We start from the raw sequence: 22282 nt of genomic DNA, 5'->3' as shown, positions 1-22282 counted from the left end.
TACCATTGCTGTTCGATTACAGAGTAACTGTGCTGTACATTCATAAATCGATATTACTGTATTTATCTATGGTTCACATTTGAACGTGATTGTTGTTCATTTGGGATTGTTGTTCCATCGTGAATCACAATTGCTTCTCTTTATAACTGTGATTTATACTTGTTGTATCGAAGCCAGATTACTGTTCCTTTCAATATTAAGCGTGCCGTGTGTAATAATTGACCTGGTTTGTTGTGCATTTATTCAAGTTGTTGTTCCATATCTCATTTCTGTTAGTTGCTATTCTATTTTTGTTTGTTGTCCAATTCATATTTAAAGTAAGGATTGTTACTTAATTCCTGTAGGATATAATTACTGTTGCTTTCATTTCTGTAGGTTAAGGTTTTGTTGTTCAATCATGTTCATAAGACTAGTCGCTGTTCCATTTCCTGTCAATTGAAGTATCATTGCTTTGGTGTGCAGAATGATCTGAGACTATAGTGAACATTGACAGATGTTGTCTAGTTCCCAGATTGATGATATTTTCCTTGATTGCCTTTTAATTGCATCAGTTTATAGAGGGAGGAGTTACCATTATTGTACCCTTGACTGATAAATTGCTATAGCTTTTTGAATGCACGATTTGAGTTTTAAGTTTCTTTTTATAAGTAGATCTTATTCCAAGCATTTGTTTACTCTTGTATTTAGAGCACTATACTACTAGCATTACTCTGACAAATGACTGCGTCAAACTGAGTACACTCTTTGAGATAACAAATTGTTTCTAGATTGCAGTTAATGTAGGGTAAATAGAGCTGAAAAAGACCCTTTTTACTGCTCGACATCCTCATTTTCAAAAGTGGAAGAAGTTTCACTAACATCTTCTTGACAATGTGAACACTGCAAATCTGCATTAGCTTGGGCTGTAACATGACCTTTCAGGAGTTGATCTATCTCATCTTCAGACAGAGGAGATAGTACTTTTTGTTTTCTTTTGCTAAAATAATAATTGTTTTCTTTGCCTCCTAAAGTTTGACAAGGATGTTGAATATCTTCATTAATTTCAAGAAAAGGAGTATATAAATTTTCATGAGACTGTTGATTCATTTCATGTGATTCTTGTTGACTATCAAGATGCAAAATTCCTTCATCTTCAACCATAGAGGAAGCTACTGTATGTTGACTATGATCTTATGTATCGAAGTGACTGGCTTCTTCAGACTGTTGTTGAAGGGAAAATTCAAAGAAGGCTTCAATGATATCTTCATCATACATACATTCGATATCATTAATACTTTCAAGATATGCAATGAAACCTTCACTATAATCACAACATCTTTGTAAATAAAGATAAGACTTCACATAATGGTTGGAGAACACATTATGGAAATCCTTTAGAGCACATAAGCTTCTTTCTGGTAATCGTTCATACCATACCATAGCTTTATCTTCAAGGGTAGCCATAAAAAAATTCATGAGACAGTCCTCAGGAAACTCAACTCTCAGTCTACATACATGTACATGAAACCTTACTAAATGCAAAGTAGCATCATCTTCTCTCCATTTTCAAATATAGGAAAATTTGCAAACCAATCAACATGAGGCATAGGATTTGGAAATCCAAGGATCTGAGATTGATCCATAGGAGCATACCTGGGATTTTTTCTTGCGGTAGAACTCATCTCGACAACAATGAAGTCACCAAAAAAGTTTTCAAACTACTAGTTCTGGAAAAGTGGAGTCACCATGCAGTGTTGCTTTTATGGATCTTTGAGTCAATGGAGTCGCCAGGTGAATGATTTCAGCGTTCGTGTGCTTGATCGTTGTCCACCATCAACAATCAGATATAAACTTTGTCATACATCCAGGGAAAATGAACCTTTCATTCCCCGACAATGGTGCCAGTATTTTATCACTCCTTCGGATCTCCAAGGCTGAGGAAGAGTCCAACTGAGGTAACCATAGACCAATCTTTTAGCTTGGTAGCTAGCCCTACCAAGCTAGAGAGGGTTCTCTCCAAAGGATCACAACCAAGAGGGCTGGATAGATTAGGGTTTTAGGCTAGATGTAAAGTGCAGGGAGTTGTTTGATTTGATTTTGGTTGGATAGTCACAAGGATGGGTGATTTAGGTCAGAGGGACTAGATCAGGGCGAATGAGATATGATTGTAGACATTCAAAGGGGCAAGGTAGGTATGAAGCTTAACACTTAAAATGTGATTTGATGAGATGGTTTAAGAGTGATGAGGAGTGAGGAAGAGCATAAGAGATGCATTCTTCCTAAACTGAGGAAAAATGGACAAAGTATGATAAATGACCCAAAACAGAGCATGAGAAAGCATGTATTCTGCCTATCAACTTGAAAATTAACATATAACAGACATGAAATGGTTTGTGAACTAATAAAACATTCATACAAATGATCACAAAGAAGAAACAATGTTAAACATTTATACCACATGTATCCCAGAAAAATAGTTGCAACTCATCTATTGAAATTGGCTAAAATCTGATACAATAGTCTATGATCACTAGTATAGCATCCCACTGAATCCAACCTATAAAATGAATAAGAAAATAAATAATGTAGGCCAAAAAAAAACTCATCCTAGTCTCAGGGGTCGAATCCATGAGTGGAGGAGCAGTTGCAAGAAATGATGAACTGATAGCTGGAGTGTAGGGTGATCAAAGTGACTCATCCCTCACTCTAGCAAACTGATTCATTACATGCCACATAGGCCATCTAACTGATGTATCTACCCTAGATAAAAGTTTAAAAATAATAATTACATCATCTAGATTAATTACATAGGTAAAACTTGGAATGAAATGGTGGAAATTGTGGAAAATTGTCAAATGCGCAGCGACCTGGTTAAACGCGCAGCAACCTTGGTCAAACGCATAGCGTCCTCTTCAAGTTGACTTTTGACCACCTTCCCGATGTCCAAATCTAGCCTAAGATAGCTCATTGGAAACCTTATCATGTCTAGTTTCCAAAAATTCCCTTGGTTTTCAAAATGGGCTTTACTTTCCCCTCTAAAATTTCAATCTCCCAAGATTACTCAAACGCGCAGCGACCAGGCTAGAAAAGAGGCAAAATGGTGATTTTTTGGTAGTTTTTGACACTTTTGGCTGACCAGTTTTACTCCAAAATATTAGAAACAGTACAGGATGCATGTCCTCATTATTCTAAATCCAAAAATTCTGACCATTTTCTCATTGTATGCTCCAAACAAAAGTGCAGCTTCCTAGGTGATGCGCGTTTGACCATGCTGACTGTGCCAAAATTTCTCAAAAAACACAACAAAACATATGTTGTGAAAATTGTTCAAAAATGTCGTAAATTTGTGGTCTAACAGTTGGCTATGTGTTTGAGGCATGTAGTGATGCCTAGACAAGGATATCCAACCTCTTTTTCTCCTCTTTCTTGGTTAAGGCCTCAATTTTTACATGAGATCTTTTGAGCTTGGCCCTAGAAATTTTGTCTCTCATAGCATAGTGCTTCACCATCCTTCTTTGATTATCATTGTCCTTCTTGGATTTTTCTAGGAGCTGCTCCAGATGATCATTTACCTTCTCAAGCCAATATTCTCGTTTCTCATTTACCATCTTGGAAAATTGCTCATTCAAGGTGAGCTGATTTGCTAGTTCTTCCTCCCTTTTCCTTTCTTGCTCCAAGGCTCTCTTTAGGCCTCTAGTCCTTGTACTTCTTCTTGGCACCTGTTCATTAAGTGGCTCACCATACTGCTTATATTCCTCATCAAGTAAGGCCTTTTCCTTTTCAGCCTTTCTCTTTTCCTTTCTAAGTTGAAACTCCATGAGCTCACTTTTGACCTCAAACTGCCTATTTTCCTGCTCATAGTAGGAAATGGTCCATTTGGAACTTTGCAAGTTGACCTCGAGCTCACCTTTGCATGAATTCTTCTCCTTGATGAAAATAGCTATGATTTGACTGTCATCATGCTCATCTGATTCAACTAACTGAAAATCATGCTCTATCTCATGGAGGTCTTCCTCCTGCTGCTGGATCTCTACCTCTACAACTTTTTCCTTACCCTTTTGTACCTACTTTGTCGATGAAGAAGGCAAGTCCCCTCCCACAATCAGTGGGGCAAACACTTTCCTATGCCCTCTCTGATAGGTATGTGCCAAGGTACCTAAACTAGCCCCTTTGGGCTTACTGCTCTCACCATGCTCAACATGCTCCTGCTTAGTTCCTTCATCTCTGCTAGGTGAATGAATAGGCTCATGAAATGGTGATGATGGATGTGATGGTGTGGCTGACTCTTCAGATGAAGATGAATGATGTATGGACTGAGGTGGAGGAATGGAGGTGGATGGATGAGAGGATGAAGGTGCCTCTTGGCCATGCTGAATAGGTGGGACTATGAAAACGTCATTGGATATGAAAGTGTCCCATGCAATGTTAAGTTGATCAAGGTGGTGGAGAACTATCATTTTGATTAGAGAATGGTGAAATATGTTATGCATTTGATTATCATGATCTTTTCTTCAGGAAATGTATGACATCTTGTTAATATCTCGGTAAAGATAGTAGGGCAGATTGAGCATTTTGACTCTTGTAAAATGCACGAGTATCCGAATATGATAGGAATAGAGCCTAGAAAACTTGCCCTCACACGTGAAGTACTTATAGGAACATATCTATCTAGGAGGTAAGAGAAAGGAAAGATCCTCCTTTCATTCTTGTGGCTGGGTTTAAGATATGGCCCATAGTACTAATAATCCAAATCTACTTGTTTAAACCATTTTTCCCCAACATCTAGGATCCCATTAGTAGTTGATGTGATAGCAAAAGATATGGTAAAGGTGATGCCGACAAGGGTTGCTTGATTGTGATGGAGGTTGATTATGAATTTTTTGGTTAATTCAAAATGATGTTGTGTCCTTTCCACCTTCTCACAAAACTCAAAATAGCCCATGTGTTTGAAGCTTGTGACAGTGATGGGAGATGCCATGAGCTCTCTAGTGTTGGTTGGTTCATATCTAATGATTTTCCCTCCTTTTTTATATTTCCTCCTCTGTTGTTTTTCTCCATCACTCTGACTTATGTGTTCTTCTTCTACCATTATTTGTTGCTTCTTAAAACCGTAGGGGAATGGTAGAATGGACTGTGGGTATGGGAAACATGGAATGATGTGAGGAAAGATAATGATGAGGAGATGGGGATATGTGGAATGAGGGTGGTGATAGGGAATAGTTGTTAAGTGAGGGGGAATAGTGATGAAAACTAGGAAATGTGATTTGAGATGGTGAGAATGCTAAACTAGGGTTTTCTCTTAGGAAAAACAATAAAAAATCTAAACCCTATGTAAGAAAAAAAAAGAGGGAAGGAGTGAGTAATTCTTCCACCAACTTGATTTTCTAGAGTGAATGATGATTAACCTGGAAACTTGGTGGCAATGGAGGGTTTTTATAATGTTTTTCTCCTTCCAGGTGAACATGCAACGACTTGGGCAAAGGCGCAGTGAATTGGTCAAATGCGCAGTGAACTCTACAGGATCACATCACCATTATAAACTACACTATGATCTCTAGCAAATGTGCAGCAACCTCTACAGGAGTGCAGCCACCAGGCTAAATGTGCAACGGCCTTGTTGAACGCGTCGTCTTGCTCTATTTTTCCCAATTTCGCCTTAAAATCACCAATTTTCTTTTGCTAAGGAGTTGTGAGAGTGCTAGAGTGAAAATGAGGCTTTCATGAGTGTCTTGAGCGGCTTTATACTTGAATGGACTTTAATTTATGAGTTTTCATACCCACTTTCTAATGTTTCTTGTCATTTCCAAAGTATCATATTAATTCCTTTTTGACTTTCTGACCTTTTTTCTCTTGATAGGTGGATGATGCTTTGGAAATCCTGATTTTGACTTTTTTCTTGGGATGTTTCTAGCAATGGACTTGAGTATGTAGCTAAAAGTAACATATTACATATAATAGACATAAAATTACATAAACAAAAATAAAAATTATTACATCTATTTGCAATTCTAATTTACGAAGTTGGGATAAAATCCCTTGTTGAAATCAAATTTAGGGCTTTCAGTATCTATGGTTACATGCTTTGGAAAGCTTTATTTAACTTAAAAAGACAATATTTGCTTGACTCTCATATTTTCCTAACCTTATGCAGTGAGATGGTGATTTATTGGCCCTTGGAAAAATAAAACCTAGAGGTGACCTAATGGAACCTCAAATGACTGAATTTCAGGTAGATTTGATTGATATAAAATGTGATGAAATGAGCCTTCATGTTCAATGGTAACCCAAAAGACACATGAAGGAGGGCCAGAAAACACAAACTTTTGAGAGGGAAAAGTCATTTTGGACTTTATACTACCATTAGTGAACAATTTTTTTCATGATGACCTGAGTGGAACACAAAAAAATTCAAATGGGACCCTAATATGATATAAAAGAGAAATTTTGATCACTGGTGGTAGTATGCAAATACTAACTCTAACATTGGCCTTATTTGGGACAATGCAGTCAAAAACTCAAAATTGACGTGATACTAACTTGAAACTAACTCAAAACTAACTCGAAACTGACTTGAAATTGACTGAAAAAACGACTCAAGAATTACTTAACTGACACAAGTACTTACAAAGCTTATTAATGGAAGCAGACCATCGAGATTTGAGGGCTTCAAATACTGATGACAACCAGCTGCCTATTGAAGAAATATGTACAATCATGTAAAGTGAGCCTTCCAATCTAACCAATCCATTAGATGGCTACTCACTGAAATTTTTCTCTCACTTTCCCCAAGTAGGCAGAATGATGTACATGTAGGAAACTCACAATAACAACTGAAACCAAGGCTTATGCTAAAAAACCAGACAACATTCATCTTCTCCAATGCTTGCAAAAGAATGCCGAAGGGATCTTGAAAATCCTGAAGCATTGCCTTGTCTTGAGATCCAACAACAAAAATACAAGTACTCCCTTCATTCTAACTTGAAAGAACAGTTGGTTGTTGATTGATAGGAAGGCATAGGGAATTATAACCTTCTTCTATCTGAGTGTTCGCTATAAATTCCTCAAGCATGAGAAATTCTGACTCGATTTTTTGCATACTGTCTCTCTCGGGCTCATACTCCTCAAATTCATAGTCTAAGTCATTCTTAAACATAAAACATTCTTCAAGATTATCAAACATGACAGCCCTATCATCTTCATGAAAGAAAACAATATATGTTCGTTGATCTATAAATCTAATTTCAAGACTGTCCTCATTTTCAAAAGTGGAAGAAGTTTCACTGACACCTTCTTGACAATGTGAACATTGTAAATCTGCATTAGGTTGGGTTGTAACCTGAACTTTCAAGATTTGATCTATCTGCTCTTCAGATAGAGGAGATAGTACTTTTTGTTTTCTTTTGCTAAAACAATAATTGTCTTCTTTGCCTGTTAAAGTTTGACAAGGATGTTGAATATATTCATTAATTTCAAGCAAAGGAGTATATAAATTTTCATGAGACTATTGTTTCATTTCATGTGATTCATGTTGACTATCAAAATGCAAAATTCCTTCATCTTCAACCATAGGGGAAGCTATTGTATGCTGACTATGATCTTGCATATCGAAGTGACTGGCTTCTTCAAACTATTGTTGAAGGGAAAAATCAAAGAAGGCTTCAATGATTTCTTCATCATCCATATATTCGATATCATCAATACTTTCAAGATACGCAATGAAACCTTCACTATAATCACAACATATTTGTAAAGAAAGATAAGACTTCACATAATGGTTGGAGAACACATTATAGAAATCCTTTAGAGAACATAATCTTCCTTCTGGTAACCCTTCATACCATACCCTATCTTTATCTTCAAGGGTAGCCATAAACAACATCATGAGACAGTCCTAAGGAAACTCAACTCTTAGTCTACATACATGTACATGAAACCTTACTAAATGCAAAGTAGCATCATCTTCTTGTCCATTTTTAAATATAGGAATATTTTCAAACCAATCAACATGACGCATAGGATTTGGAAATCCAGGGATCTAAGATTGATCCATAGGAGCATACCTGGGATTTCTTCTTGCAGTAGAACTCATCTTGAAAACAATGAAGTCAGCAAAAAGGTTTTTAAACTATTGGTTCTTGAAAAGTGGAGTCGCCATGCAGTGTTGCTTTTCTGGATCTTTCAGTCAATGGAGTCGCCAAGTGAATGATTTCAGCCTTCATGTGATTGATTGTTATCCACCATCAGTAATTAGATCTAAACTTTGTCATACACCCAGGGAAAATGAACATTGTGTTCCTTGGAAAAGACGATAGTATGTTATCACTCCTTCGGATCTCCAAGGCTAAGGAAGAGTCCAACTGAGATAACTAGAGACCAATCTTTTAGCTTGGTAGGTAGCCCTACCAAGCCGGAGAGGGTTCTCTCCAAAGGATCACAACCAAGAGGGATAGATAGATTAGGGTTTTAGGCTAGATGTAAAGTGTAGGGGGTTGTTTGATTTGATTTTGGTTGGGTAGTCACAAGGATGGGTGATTTAGGTCAGAGGGACTAGATCAGTGCGAATGAGATATGATTGCAAACATTCAAAGGGGTAAGGTAGGTATGAAGCTTAACACTTAAAAGGTGATTTGATGAGATGGTTTAAGAGTGATGAGGTGTTAGGAAGAGCATAAAAGATGTATTCTTCCTAAACTAAGGAAAAATGGACAAAGTATGATAAATTACCCAAAACAGAGCATGAGAAAGCATGTATTTTGCTTATCAACTGATAAAACATTCATAAAAATGATCACAAAGAAGAAACAATGCTAAACATTCATACCACATGTATCCCAGAAAAATAGTTACAACTCATCTATTGAAACTAGCCAATATTTGATACAATGGTCTCTGATCACTAGTATAGCATCCCATTGAATCCAACCTATAAAATGACTAAGAAAATACATAATATAGGCCAACAACCAACTCATCCTAGGCTTAGGGGTCGAATCCATGAGTGGAGGAGTAGTTGCAAGAAAGGCTGAACTGATAGCTGGAGTGTAGGGTGATCAAAGTGACTCATCCCTCACTCTAGAAAATTGATTCATTACATGCCACATAGGCCATCTAACTGATGTATCTACCCTAGATAAAAGTAAAAACATAATAATTACATCATATAGATGAACTAAATAGGTAAAACTTGAATTTCCCATAGATAAAAGTCAACTTGGAATGAAACAATGAAATTTGTGGAAAACTGTCAAACGCGCAGCGGCCTGGTTAAACACGCAACAACCCTGGTCAAACGCGCAATGTCCTATTCAAGATGACATTTGGCCACCTTCCCGATGTCCAAATCTAGCCTAGAATAGCTCATTGGAAACCTTATCATGTCTAGTTTCCAAAACTTCCCTTGATTTTCAAAATGGGCTTGATTTGCACATCCAAAATTGCAATCTCCCAAGACTACTCAAACGCATAGCAACTAGGCCAGAAAAGAGGCAGAAAGGTGATTTTTTGGTAGTTGTTAACCCATTTAGCTGACCATTTTTTCTCCAAATTCTTAGAAAAATTACAAGGTGCATGTCCTCATCATTCTGAATCCAAAAATTCTAATCATTTTCTCATTGGATTCTCCAAACAAAAGTGCAGCGTCCTAGGTGCTGTGCGTTTGACCATGATGACTGTGCCAAAATTTCTCAAAAAGCACAACAAAACATATCTTGCAAAAATTGTTCAAAAATGGCCAAAATTGGTGGGCTGACGGCTGGCTATTTGTTTGAGGCATGGAGTGATGCCTCGACAAGGATATCCAACCTCTTTCTCTCCTCTTTCTTGGTCAAGGCCTCAATTTTTGCATGAGCTCTTTTGAGCTTGGCCCTTGCAATTTTGTCTCTCATAGCATTGTGCTTCACCATCCTTCTTTGAATATCATTTTCCTTCTTGGCCTTGTCTAGGAGGTTCTCCAGATGTTTATTTACCCTCTCAAGCCAATATTCTCGATTCTCATTTACCATCTTGGCAAATTGCTCATTCAAGGTGAGTTGATTTGCTAGTTCTTCCTCCCTTTTCCTTTCTTGCTCCAAGGCTTTCTTCAGGCCTCTAGTCCTTGGCCTTCTTCTTGGCACCTATTCGTTAAGTGGCTCACGATACTACCCATATGCCTCATCAGGTAAGGCCTTTTCCTTTTCAACCTCTCTCTTTGCCTTTCTAAGCTGAAACTCCATGAGCTCATTTTTGACCTCAAACTGCCTATTTTCCTGCTCATAGTAGGAAATGATCCATTTGGCCCTTTGCAAGTTGACCTCGAGCTCACCTATGCATGCATTCTTCTCCTTGATGAAAATAGTTGTTCTTTTATTGTCATCATGCTCATCTGATTCAACTAGCTAAAATCATGCTCTACCTCATGGAGGTCTTCCTCCTACTGCTGGATCTCTGCCTCTATAATGTTTTCCTTAACCTTCTGTACCTGCTTTGTCGACGAAGAAGGCAAGGCCCCTCCCACAATCAATGGGGAAAACACTTGCCTATGCCCTCTCTGATAGGTATGTGCCAAGGTACCTAAAATAACCCCTTTAGACTTGCTACTCTCACCATGCTCAACATGCTACTGCTCAGTGCCTTCATCTCTACCAGGTGAATGAATAGGCTCATGAAATGGTGATGATGGAGGTGATGGTGTGGTTGACTCATCAGATGAAGATGAATGATGTATGTACTAAGGTGTAGGAATGGAGGTGGATGGATGAGAGGATGAAGGTGCCTCTTGGCCATGCTAAATAGGTGGGACTGTGAAAACCTCATTGGATATGAAAGTGTCCCATGCAATGTTAACCCAATCAAGGTGGTGGAGGACTATAATTTTGATTAGAGAATGGTGAAATATGCTATGCATTTGATGATCATGATCTTTCCTTCGGGAAATGTATGACATATTTTCAATATCCTGGTAAAGATAGTAGGGAAGATTGAGCATTATAACTCTTGTAAAATGCATGAGTAGCTGAATATGATAGGAATAGAGCCTAGAAAAGCTGACCTCACATGTGAAGTACTTCATGATGATTTTCATCATAAGAACATACCTATTTAGGAGGTAAGAGAAAGGAAAAATCCTCCTTCTTTCTTTCTTCTGGCTGGGTTTAATATATGGCTCATAGTAGCAATAATCCAAATTTTCCCATTTAAACCATTTTTCCCCAACATCTGGGATCCCAGTAGCAGCTGATATGATAGAAAAAGATATGGTGAAAAGGTGACACCACCAAGGGTTGCTTGATTGTGATGGAGGTTGATGATGAATTTTCAGGTCAATTCAGAATGATGTTGTGTCCTTTCCACCTTCTCGCAAAACTCAAAACATCCCATATGTTTGAAGCTTGTGACAGTGATGGGAGATGCCATGAGCTCTCTAGTGTTGGTTGGTTCATATCTGATGATTTTCCCTCCTTTTTTATATTTCCTCCTCTGTTGTTTTTCTCCATCACTCTGACTTGTGTGTTCTTCTTCTTCCATGATTTGTTTCTTTTCAAAACCCTAGGGGAATGGTAGAATGGACTGTGGATATGGGAAAAGTGGAATGATGTGAGGAAAGATAATGAGGAGGAGATGGGGATATGTGGAATGAGGGAGGTGATAGGGAATAGTTGTTAAGTGAGGGGGAATAGTGATGAAAGCTAGGAAATGTGATTTGAGATGGTGGGAATGCTAAACTAGGGTTTGCTCTTAGGAAAAAAACAAATAATTTAAACCCTATGTAGGCAAACAAAGGAGGGAAGGAGTGAGTAATTATTCCACCAACCTGATTTGCTGGAGTGAATGATGATTAACTTGGAAACTTGGTGGCGATGGATGGTTTTTAGAATGTTTGGCTCCTTCCAGGTGAACGTGCAGCAACCTGGGCAAAGGCGCAGTGACCTGGTCAAACGTGCAACAACCTCTATAGGAGCGCAACATCGTTATAAATTACACTGTGATCCTTAGCAAATGTGCAGCCACCTCTACAAGAAAGTAGTGACCATGCTAAATGCGCAACAATCTTGCTGAATGCGTCCTCTTTTTTTGTTTTGCCCAATTTCACCATAAAATTGCTAATTTTCTTTTTCTAAGGAGTTGTGAGAGTTCTAGAGTGCAAATAAGGCTTTCATGAGTGTCTTAAGAGGCTTTATACTTGAATGGACTTTAATTTATGAGTTTTCATACCCACTTTCTATTGTTTCTTATCATTTCCAAGTTCTCATATTAATGCCTTTTTGACTTTCTGAACTTTTTTGCTCTTGATAGGTGGATGATGCTTTGGAAATCTTGATTTTGACTTTCTTCTTGGGATGCTTTTGGCAATGGAATTGAGTATGCAACTAAAAGTAACTTATTACATATAATAGACATAAAATTACATAAACAAAAATAAAAAATATTACATCTGTTTGTAGGTCTAATTTACAAACTTGGGATAAAATCCCTTCTTGAAATAAAATTAAGGGCTTACAGTAACTATGGTTACATGCTTTGGAAAGCTTTATTTAACTAAGAAAGACGTTATATACTTGACTCTCATATTTTGCTGACCTTATGTAGTGAGATGGTGATTTATTGGCCCTTGGAAAAATAAAACCTAGGTGATCTAATGGAACCTCAAATGACTGAATTTCATGTGGATTTGACTGATATAAAATGTGATGAAATGAGCCTTCATGTTCAATGGTAACCCAGAAGACACATGAAGGAGGGCCAACAAACACAAACTTTTAAGAGGGAAAAGTGATTTTGGACTTTGGACTACCATAAGTGAACAAAGTTTTTCATAATGATGTGAGTGGAATGCAAAACATTTCAAATGAGACTCTGATATGATATAAAAGAGAAATTTTGATCACTGGTGGTAGTATGCAAATACTGACTCTAACATAGACTTTAGGGACTTCTTGTAGCAACTACAACCACCCTCAAATTTGCCTTAGCTTCGTTTTGGAGCCTCCCTACTAACCTTTCACAAACAACATGTATTGCTTCGTCAAGTACATAAGCTTCAATGATTTTCTTGCAGAAATGCAGTCTGTCAAACAAAGTTTGATGAACTTCCCTCACAGGTTGTTTCTCTGAACTTGGTCCAGTTGTAGGCTGAGAAATTCCTTCAAGAAATTGTACAATTCTGGAGGGAAACCATCCTTTCCTCCATAAATTTCACAATTCAGTCTGGCAGCCTACTGGGCTACAAAATTGTGCAATTCTTCCAGTCAGGATTCATCCAAAAAATTGCACAATTCTTCCGAGCAGGGCTATTCAGCCCAGGAATTACACAATCTTGGGTAGCAGTCAGTTGTTCTGCCAAGAAATTGCACAAATATCCTGGGAAACCAACCCAGCTCCCATCCAGAAATGCACATTTTCTCCCAACAGTTGAGCAACCTCTTGCATGTGAAATTTGGCTTTATGAGTTCCACCCAGGACCAAGGAAACTTGACTTGAGCATGGCTTTCTTTTTCCTGGAATAGAAAAAGGCAACATGCAGAAAAACATCCCTTGATTTAGGGCGCTATTTTTAGTAGCTGGAGGTTACATGCAAAGATCGTTTTGGAATCTTTCCTCCAAGTGTCACTTTTTCCTAGATCTGTGGCATGCACATCATGAGCCTAAACTTATTTATTCAACGCATTAGAGCTCATTCTTTCACATCGATCTTGGAGCTCTGACATCCCACAACACATCCAGGACTCTTCAAAACATCGGCTCAGCTATTCACGGGTAAGTGGTCTCAACTTGTATTTTTCAGCATTTTTGTCGCTTTTGTGTTTTTTCTTGTGTGAGTGTTGTTTTCTTGATTTCTTTGAATGCTTGATATCGTTTACATGCATACTAGCTTGTAATAACATAGTTTCAATTTGCATTGCTATCTCACTGTTGTCGCATGCATGAAATTGTTTTGCATGAACAGTCATCGATTCAGCTACTCGCTTCACCGACATGCATGTTGTTCTGTTTTCTGAATCTTTCATTCACTATTTGCATGCATGGTCATTTGATTCTGCGTACACTCAGTATTGCCATGCAATCACTTTCACATTTTCTTTGAGTTGCATGTCGATGGGTCTGGGCATCCTTGGCCCAGACTCTGCCTCACTAAGACAACTTTGCACAATCCTGAGAGGGAAGGCTCTACCTTCCTCTCTAGAGATGCATATTTCTACCCAGCAGCTTTTCCCTAGGCCTGATTTGCATAATCATGAGGGACAGTGACTGATGGCCCAAAAAATCGCACAATGCAGTCATCGATCCTACAGTCATTGCCAGTTGGAATTGCACATTGCACAATTCCAACAGTCAGCATTCAACATGGATTGTACATTGTGCAATTGCAGTAGCCAGTCATGCCTCCTAGAAAGCCTAGACTGCCTTTTGCACAGATCTGGAAGGCAGTCACCCAGCCTCCCAGAAGAAATTGTTTAATCTTTGCCTATCAATCCCCAGGTATGTGTTATGTCATTCCTCAAGTTTTCTTTGGTTTTCACTGACAAATGCCTTGCCATGCATGTCACTTTGTCTCCAGATCTTCCAGGTGTTCATCCACCTCTTAACCATACAGGATCAATGGCCTCCAAGAGAGTAGGATCAAAGGATAGTGATGGAAGTGTAGCTGGAGCAGCAGTTGAGCGAGTTTCATCAAGTCTACCAATCTATGAAGATACCAAGTTGATTCTAGACAAGGACATCAAGTTGAAATGGCAAGAGTTCAATGATGCATTTACAACCACATTTGGGGAAGACCTCAAAGGCTACCAGATGTACGTGAACATTCACAAGTTCAGCTTGTACTAGATTGCATGGAGACACCCCGTGCTCCCATGCACAGACATGATACACTAGATCATCTCACACACTAATCCCGAGATGATGACCTCGAGCAGTGTCAGCGGGAAAAATATTGCAACCTTTAGGATAGAGGATTATGATGAGATGTATCAGATGTTAGATCTCATAACTATCATGGAGACTCCCTTCAGCTTACCCAACAACAATGCCAACTTGAGAGACATTATGAAGAACAGAGTAAAGGAGCTGGCTAGATTCAGGATGACACCCAACCAGATCTACAAGATGAAGGTAATGCGGAAGGCGTATCAATACTTGGTCATATTTTCATGTCGATTGTATGGCCAAGAAAGCATGGAAACCTTCCCAAAAAGTTTGGTGATTGTGCTGGACCAACTGGAAAGAGAAATAAAACCATGTAACTGGTCTGGCATGTTGGCTCATCAGTTGAAGGAATAGGTAACGAGGGCTCGACAACTGCCCAAAGGTATGCAAGTAGAAATCTACATGTCCACCTATATCTTGGATGCAATCTGTGCTTGACAAGAGTTCCTAGGTTTGAAGTTGGCATGGTCACCGGCGAAGACTATTGTGAACACTTATTATAAGTTATTGTCTGAATGCAACTTGAGAGGAGTTATCAAATGACTATCCAATAATTTTGTCACCTCGGTTTACAAGATGATATTCGAACAGGATCCACCCTCCATGTCGAAGGCAGCAATGGAGGCACTGATAGAGATAGCTGATTGGCATGCCTCATCGTCTAGCACCTTCATATGTATGTACAGTGCGGAGAAGCCTCTACATGTTCTATCGAATTTTTCCTTGGACATACTCGTTATGCAAGAAGTAACATATCACATCTCAGAAGGATTGACAACTAGACTCCACCAGAAGAAGAAGGCACCTTGGCCCGCTCTTTCGTTGCAGATTGGGTTATATGAGATATGAAGCTTCAAGCATGCGGATGTCGAAGAAGAACATATGAAGAAGTACCCATTCGACCTTTGAACTTATAATCTATATGACCCACATTTTCTTGTGAAAGATCACTACACGAGAGTATAGTTCAACTGGATCCACAGGGAATTTCATTGGGCGGAGGAGGACCTATGGAGATATTTCTAGAGTTTCTCTAGACCCAATCAATAGGCCAGCTTTGTTTTGGAGTGGTTAGTGAAGCAACGTGAAGCAGCATCTTGGAGAGCACCAAAAGGACAAATAGCGGTAGAGGTGAACATACCAGTGTACGACAAGTGCAAGAGGAATATTATCGATCACATGGAGGAAGAGAAAAGCTGCAAGTTTTGAGCAGATCCACTTGTAGAGAAATAAACTATGGCTATAGAGGTGAAGAGGCAACATCACGATAAGCAAATTGAGCAAAGGCAAAGGGAGAAATAGAGAATGGAGGAAGCAGAGAAGTATTTGCATGATTTGAAGGAGCAACTCCGGAAGGAACAAGAGTTGTGAAAAAAGGAGAGGGAGCACAACAGTAATAGGTACAGCAGGGGGCGCAACATGTGCAGACAGATGAAACAGTGCCTGTATAGGTACTGGATTTATCAGAACAGCTGGCATCACGCGAACAGGGTGAACCATCGCAAGAGCAAGACTTCTCTCAGGAGATAGAGCGAGCACTTGAATGAATGGATACAGACATGAAGCAACAGGAGTTAGAGCAGGACATTGACCTCATGCCTCACCACCAAGAGTTTGACCCACTAGCTTCACTGCATACAGAAGATGAGCAAGTCCCAAGCGACCAAGGAGACACTGAGATCCTTGGAGATCAACCGAAAGGAGAGATGCACAACATCTCATTCAATGAATCTTAGCATAGAGTTGTGAAATCTCGCAGAGTGTCAACTCCAGAGGATCATACATCTCTTGCACAGTATGAGGAATGAGTGATCATGCCTGACATATGCAAACATCCAATAGCCTTGGCCAATACCACTAGAACATATGCCAAAGCCACTAGCTCTTGTGTTCACTTTCCGATAGTTGAGAATGAGTGAATGGCTAAGGAACTACACATGGCCAAGTAAGGAGGAGAGTTGGTTACAACATCCCCTCAAGCAGAACTAAGGAAGGCCATACTAGATGAAGTGTTGTACCTTGACATAGTCATGTGGGTGTTGTATTCCAAGTTTGGTACCGTGCACAAGGTAGTCGTCCATCTTAAAGGATGGCAACAACAATGTGTTAGAAGAGCATGTATCTTAGCGAATGTGCATGTTGTTGTTGATTACATGCAAACATAGATGATGAGATACAAAGGAGACCTAGTTCACTTGCCTAAGATGATGAAACCCAGAGTGGTCGAGTTGAAGGCATGTATCCAGAGTCTGATCCGGAACTATGAAGAGCTCCCGCAGTTCATCACTAGTGTATAGGCTTCCCATTCACATGTATTCAAGAGTATGGATGTTGTGGTCCATGCACATGCAATCCCATCTATTGGGACTCTCACCCAGGCGAAGACAAAGGTACATGTCCTACTAGAGCTTGACTCATAATTTGACGAGTTGATGTGCATTGCCACCAGCTCAGACTTTCCCATCAACTCAAAAATCACGCACAAGTATGTTGTTGGTCTAGCCGCATTGAAGACAATGATGTGCATGGTTTATGATGACTTGGACAAAGGAGCCCAAGCAGTTTACCTGAATGATATGGAGGCAAGAGTCAGGTTCTAGAAATATGTCACCATGGAGCACATGGACACTATCACGGACTACTGGTCTTTGCATCAGTACGTTACTGTCAACCACAAGGAAGATGTCGAAGAGTTGGTCTTCCAACAGTTGTCTGAGTCATAGTGATGTCTAGAATGGCTTTCTCAATCCATTTTGTCTCATATGGATACATGTGCATTGTAATATAATGTCTTGTCAAGTGTAAGTTCAAGTGTCGATAGTTGGATGTAATAGTCATAGAGTAGATGAAGAGTCATGAGGGTAGATGAACTATCACAAAGGGGAATGCCAAGGGTCACCCCACCCTTTGCTATAAATAGTCCATCATAACTCATTGCATAGGCTTTTGGTTAGCCAAGCTTTCTATAAGACTATCTTGAAGAGAGCTTAGACATTATTGTAACGAGCCTTGGCTTCTCCACTGCATAGAGCTATTACATCTCTCTGGAGGAGCAGGCAGTTGTGGCTGTAACATTCTTCTGTTGGAACTAGTGGTTGGACATGGATGTATTGTATGAATGGAACTTACACTTCTTAATATAACAAGAGCCAACACATTTCATGCATATGTTGTATTGTATTCTATGCTATCTGGTTTACTCTAAATGATATATGTATCCTTTTTCTTATGCATGCATGTATCGCTTTCTGTGTATGTATGTACGATTCTTTCTTAAATGTGTTGTTGGTTTAACCATCACTTTGTATTGCTAGCTAACTTTCCTTCCATGTTGTGATGCATCTTTGCTCATGTGTTCCCTTCTTAACTCTATGTTATCATAGGTTTCTAAGGGGCGCACTCATCTCAACCCCCGTGTGTTAGAACCTCTCATGCACCTTCATTGTTTCTTTGCATAGGTCACACCCTTGCTACCAACATAGTTATCTTACTTGCCTTTGTGTGAAATCACGGTCAAGGAATTACCATACGACCCACTATTGGGACTCCACCAAATGGTCTGATGTCTAATTGGGAATTCTTATTGGGGAGATCCCCTGACATGTTGGCAGATCCGGCACCGTCAATATTTCTGGCACTAAAAGGAGTTCCAGATGACAAGTTGTGTCCTCTCATCCTATTTTGAACCTTTACATGTCTATCAGGGATTCTTGCACTCTTATCCCTCCACGATGTTTTTCGAATCATGAAGATGTCACCATCACGAGGGATTTCTTTGATCTCTTGTCCACTTACACGTATGATGGTGAAGGTGAAGTGGCCTAGCCTGAGTTCTTACATGACTTTCTTTCCATGCTTCATGAGGAAGATGGATGTTCTAATGAATAGGCCAGCTTGCTGCTTGCATACACACTTTGTGAATCTCCAAAACGATGGTTGTGCAACCTACTAGCTCACATCATGCACTCACTTGAGCACTTATGTGATCTCATTGAAGACACTTTGCATAATTTTGAACCAGACCATCTTGACTAAAAATTATTACAACAATGGAAAGATTCGCATGAATTGACTATGGATTTTTGGCACCGCTTCCATGATTTGCAGTTTCAAGCTTCGAAGAGGTAGATGAAATTTTTCTATCTTTGGGAACGATTTTAGTATTGTGTTAAAAAGTCTTCTCATCCCAAGAAGAAGTCTGAAATCAAGCCTCGCTCAGCATTATTTAGTGATGGAGTTTTGTAATCACAAATGGATGTTGTCACTGTCACAAGTGACTGTCTGCCATCCCCTCATCAAAAGGCTCCACCACTACAGAGTGATGTGGGAGATCATGCTCACACATATGTTCAACTGTCACATTTTTCCAACATCACTTCGCTTAATTTTCATGCAAATTTGGTTGTGAGTCCATCGAGTTGTCACATGCATTTTGTTCCACAACCTCCATCTTCATACTCGCCTAATCCTGTGGATGATAATATCTTGTGTTCTTCCATTCCAAACTCTAAACTTGTTGTGAACGAGGATCAAGCCATCGATGGAGTTGGTGTTGTACAACCAACATGTGTTGTCATTCATGAAGAATATGACTGGGAGCTTGAGCATCAAACTTAGCAAAGGATGACTCCCTTCCATCCGAGCCCCTTCCATTCTTTCCTGGCATTTTTGGTGAACCTTCAATCAATGATTTCGCATGTGTATCTTCATCTATAGATGCACCCATTATTGATCACTCGTAGGACACACCAGATGTTAGTCCATCATATGACAACGGAAAGGATAAGTTATTCATTGAAAATCCACTTGATCTTTCAACTGCCTTTTCCAGAAAAATAGAAGATGAATTTGTTCACTCTTCATCTACCCCTCTGTTTGATTCATCAGATCATGAGGATGCCAATGAAATCAATGATTTTTATGATCGTGGCTGTCATGATCCATTTACTCCCATATTCGATCACGATCATGTTTCTATCACAGTTGATTTTTTGAAGCCACCAGTTTATGATGATCTATTGTTGGCTTATATGGGCCTGACCAAGGTTTAGAAGAATTATTTAGCCAAGTAAATCCCGCAGCTACCGGCCCTTTTAGCAATAGCTTGCAAAGCGCGGACTGAGGTCTCACCTGAGGTAGCAGGGGAGGGTGTTGGAACTAGGTTTCCACACCTTGGGGGTGTCTAGATGTGGTCTGGAGGGTTCGCATGCCATTTTGTAGCCTCACGCTACTTTTCTTCTGCGTAGATCCGAATCCGGGTTAATTCGTAATATTAATTACTTGTGTAAATCAGATCTTCTTCATAGGGTCTTTAAGAAAAAATTTAATAGATTTACCCAGTTCGCGCACTCAGATTCACATAGATTCATAACATAAGCATATGCGCATAGATCAAGCAATTATATTAACCATACAAAAAGCCAGATATGCGATAATTCAGATTTAACACAGAATTACAGTAACCAATTATCTTTATTCAACTTTCTTCACCAATACATCCAGATCCGCCCTGCGCACTCAGCTACAAGGGTCCGCGCACATAGCTGCGGACTCTTCCAGGCCTCTATGCACATAGCTGCAGAGCCTCTACCCACTACCCAAACCCTCGACTTAGACTTATAGATGCTTCAAATTGTTCTCCTCAAAAACCAATTACATTTAAGCTCCCAGATCATACCCAAAAGAACTGCCTTTCCCTCATAGAGTTGCGCTCTATTTATACATTTCTATTGTCCATAGACCAACTTACTTCCTAATATTTTATATTATTTCTTGGGCATACAACCCTTTCACTCGGCCTTTTACATTTTGCGCTCCGCATATTTTGGAGGTTTACAATATTTTTATCCTACTTTCTAGGCTATCAAACCCAAAATTGTTACGCAGGACCTCCGCTACCCAACAGTCCCCCAACACAATCATTGTGACTAATCCTGAGTGACTCGTTGGTGTGGCGAGATGCGCTACCATGGATTCGCGGTTCACCTGCCTCTGAGTGATGCTCATCGTCCCATTGCTTCTTCATTGTCTCCTACAACGCTTCGTCTGACTCCTGCTTCGTTGTTTGTCCCAATTCTTGTGACTGATAATGCTCATTATTCTCTGCTCAGTTAACACAGAACACCCCCTCCTAGGATTTTAGCTCTAGTGAGGGAGCTACATACGGGACCTCCTTGTACCACCGCATCCATTTCTGGCCTTTGTATCTACTCTTTGCACTGTCTGTGGCAGCTTGTGTTGCGATTTTGCAAGACCTGTGCTACTGTCTGCGAGATCCCAATCCTCAAGGTCCTTCAGAGACAACTTATTAACATTGTTTCTACCCATGGTCTCCGTTTTTCCATTCTTTCGCTTATCTGTTGTGGTTCATCGACCTGCCCTTGGGCAAGGCGACAACATTCAGACCAATTCTACTTCGTGTTTCCCCTGTTTCGGTACATCCCCTACTACTGATGCTACATGCTGCGGGACGACTGTAGTCGTCACCACCCTATTCCTTAGCGAGTCATGTTTCTTCATCAGCTATATCACCACCCTTGGGCTTACTACTGGTGTGGAGATAATGAAAAGCTCCATATCGATAACCAACAGGTGTTCTCTCGAAGTGTAGATCACCTGGTGGATGCATCCCGATGATTTATAAAATTTCAAATTCACTCGTTCCCACCTGGTTTAGCGTCCTCATGTAAAATCTGTGGCAGCTCGTTCCATATTTGGCTTGTACTCCTTCTCTTAATTGCCCTCCGCTTGCTCTCTTTTGCCATAATGCAGACATCTTGTCATGAATAATGACATGATCGGTGACCTTTGCTCGTAGCAATGCAGCAGCATACTTCGAACCGCACGACCGTGATCTTGGTGATGGGCCAGATCGATGCGTATCTTGGCACCCACGCCTCTTTCCCTCAGACTGCTTTACCATCCCACACTCTCTTTCAACTAGCTGGAGCGGTGAGACTATCCTACGAACAGTTAGTCAGGCTATCGGCCCGCCCATATAGAGCTTCAAGCGACTGCCATTCACTCTACCTGGGAAGGGGTCTCCATTGAGTTTGGCAAGCTTAACCGCGCCCCCATTGGTAACTTCTCTGACGACATAGGGTCCTAATAAATGCATTCAGAGTTTTCCAGGGAATTTCTTGAACTTACTATCGTATAGCAATACTAGATCATTCTCCTTGAAGGTGTGTACCTTGATATGGTGATCATGCCACGCTTTCTTGCGCTGTTTCTGTACTTGCTAATGGAATCCGGCCAAAAACTGTTCCTCCTCGAGTTCCTCTAGCTGCGCGAGCCTTTCCTCCAAAGCCCCACAGTCTGCCATACTTGTGATTGTTGCGATCCATAGACTAGGTACAATATATTCCATAGGCATAATGGCCTCCTTGCCATAGACTAACCG

General features: G+C 39.9%; 1 pseudogene; it reads right to left on the bottom strand.

Annotated features, from left to right (window-relative positions):
• LOC149173173 (dolichyl-diphosphooligosaccharide--protein glycosyltransferase subunit 1B-like) overlaps window positions 1-21207 on the bottom strand; it is a 165811-nt pseudogene extending 144604 nt beyond the window's left edge.
• Between the last annotated feature and the right edge of the window lie 1075 nt (window positions 21208-22282).

The sequence above is a fragment of the Pinus tabuliformis genome, chromosome 4_2 (assembly GCF_031772625.1).
Source record: "Pinus tabuliformis cultivar Carrire ecotype Pingquan chromosome 4_2, CPIR1, whole genome shotgun sequence".
NCBI classification, from domain to species: Eukaryota; Viridiplantae; Streptophyta; class Pinopsida; order Pinales; family Pinaceae; genus Pinus; species Pinus tabuliformis.
Note: the sequence above shows the minus strand (reverse complement) of the source record. Positions and strands in the feature narration are given on the sequence as shown.